Raw genomic sequence first — 2,947 nt, forward strand, 5'->3', positions numbered from 1 at the left:
ATTAAATTTCTTGTTAAACTTGTTAGAGAGTGAAAGTGAAATCAGGGACGTGTTAGTCCAAGTTTATGAGAATAATGCCATGAAGCAAATGGCGGTGTACAAATGGATTAAACATTCTTCCGAGGGGAGAGAACTCATCACTGATGAAGAGAGGTCAGTGCGGCCAGTAACAAGCAGAACTGACGAAAACATGGCAAAAATGTGTCGCATTGTGTGTCAAAATCATTGGCTGACTGTGAGAAGCATAGCAGATCAAATAAACATTGATAGAGAAACAAGAAAATCTTAACTGAAAATTTTGGCATGAGAAAGGTGTGTGCAAAAATGATCCCAAAAGAGCTCTTGTAACACGACAATGCACCAGCTCACATGGCACTGTCTGTGAGGGAGTTTTTAGCCAGTCAACACATAACTGTATCGGAACACCCTCCCTACTTATCTGAACTGGCCCCCAATGACTTCTTTCTTTACCTGAAGACAAAGGAAATATTGAAAGGAAGATATTTTGATGACATTCAGGACATCAAGGGTAATAATGACAACTCTGATGGCCATTCCAGAAAAAGAGTTCTAAAATTGCTTTGAAGGTTAGACTAGGTGCTGATGTTGGTGCATAGCTTCTCAAGGGGAGCACTTCTAAGGCGACTGTAGTGATATTCAGCAATGAGGTATGTAGCATTTTTTCTAGGATGAGTTTGCAAACTTAGTTGTCAGACCTCCTATTTCTCCTTAACCAGCTAATTACAATAGTAATTATATACTGCAGATTTCATGGATGACGAAACTAAGGTTTAGAGCAGGGGTGTTCAAACTGCGGCCCGCGGGCCAACTGCGACCCGCAATCCATTTTTTATTGCTCACAGCAAATTCCAAAAATATGTTTAGTTTACTTAAATAAACCAGGTGAGGCAATACGTACTTCACCTGAGTGAGTGGCCCGGCTGTTTGTGTATTTTACCACATACGGCCCTTGGTGAAAACCGTTGAAAAAAGTTTGGATACCCCTGGTTTGGAGTCTGTTGAACAATGTCTCAGAAGTGGGAAATGGACCCAAATACTCAAAGGCAACTCCCCACAACATTGTTGCCTCTGTAAAATACTGTATTAAATCAAGCGATCTTGAAAACTCTTTGAAGAGTGTCAATTACATAACACTCTGAAAGAGCAACTACAACAATATGTAAATGATAAATGTCCTGCTTAAAATTTATTGAGACATTATTTAACATCTTTTATTACAGGCATTCTTAGTGCAGAAGTAAAATCATGTCTGCTGATGATAAAAAGAAAATACTACCTGTCTTCACTGCGGTATTCATTTTTCCTTTTTCTATTTCTCAACACAGTGCCAAAAATCATAGACATTTGGAATTGTTTATTATTTTCTTCCTTCCTGCTTGTTTGACTGTGATAGAAAATGTTTGATGAAAAGCTTTTTACTGTCAGGAACTTGTCCAGTGTATTAAGAAGCTCTGCAAGTAACAATAGACATCTTTATGTTAAAATTATCTTCATTTTTTCCTCTTTCTTCTGTGATTCAAAAGCATGTTTTACAATAGCAGCACCTTGCTTACATTAATTATAAACTTTAGGAAGTACAATTGAATAGCGTAGTATGCTTAGTGCCAAAGTTCTTGATCCTCAGAAATGTCACCCTCTCTCGCATGTTTCAAAAAGTGTTTCTTTACTAAGAATATAACAAAGCTTCAAAGGTTCTGGAGTCAGGCTCCAGGCTCCTGTAATTGGAGGGTGGATATCTTCTCACTCAAAATAGTTTCCAAAATAGAATAGAAATAAGCCATATGGTCCTGAGTAGAAGCTCAATGAGAAGGCCTGTATGCTAATAAGTTCCCAGTTATAAATTAAAGATAAAACTTAATATAGTAACATTATTACAGTCCAAAAAGCAATGCTAGAACTTTAAACAGCTTTAGAGATATTTAACCTAAATGCTTCCTTTTTAATCAAGGAAACTGAAGTCCACAGAAGTTAATTATCTTAACATGTTGCATCAAGTTCTGGGAAAAGCAGAGACTGAAACTGAGGAGTTTTGATGCTTACTGCAATGTAATTTAATACATGGTTTTCATAATGTGCCGTTTAATATGTAAAACTGACATTATGCCATCCTACTCTGCCCGCTATTCTACTGATACTGATATCATTGTGCTTTTGTTTTTAGATGAACTGAAATGGAGCATTTATGAACACGTTATTGCACATGAAGTTGTTAAAAATATATGCTCCAAGATAAAACTGAAGTAGTAGAAACTGTCAGTGATGCCACAGGGAAGGTGTCACATCATGGTAGCAAAGAAGTAATTTATTTTTGAATCTAAATGTAAGCAAAAAGTGACTTTTCCTGCCTGAGAGTTTGAACATACATTTTCTGGATGCTGGTGGTAAGGATGCAGCTACCAAGGAGAAAACTGATTCCATATGAAGAACGCGAAGAGTTCTTGGATCAGGGACAGAGAGCTATGGCACCCTGAGTCGCAGCCAAATTTCATAGCTCATGTTAAAAGAAAGCAAAGCCAAGCCTGTGTAAAATCACATGTTACAGACTGAGAATATCAATACTGCACCTGGAACAAGGAAATAGGCAAAGATGGCCTGAATCATAAAGGCTTTACCACAGGAATTTAAAACCCTAATAAAAACCTGATGGTGTCAAATGGAAGCAACATGATATCAGCAGGAAGAGTCAGTCTGCACTATGCCAAATGTTACTCCATTGGCCAAACTGTCTACAGATTATCTCCAGCTCCTTTACTATTAGGAACCATAGAAATATATTGATGTCATTTCTTAGAGCCTTAGAGACATCAAGTAGAGTTAAAATTGCATAAATATGTTTAATTTTTGTGGGAGTAGATTTCAAACCTTGGGATTAATTATTTTTTAAAAACTATTTGCTATCTTCTTAAACACCTGAGTTAAAAATATG

The sequence above is a fragment of the Rhinolophus ferrumequinum genome, chromosome 11 (genome assembly GCF_004115265.2).
Source record: "Rhinolophus ferrumequinum isolate MPI-CBG mRhiFer1 chromosome 11, mRhiFer1_v1.p, whole genome shotgun sequence".
Lineage (NCBI taxonomy): Eukaryota > Metazoa > Chordata > Mammalia > Chiroptera > Rhinolophidae > Rhinolophus > Rhinolophus ferrumequinum.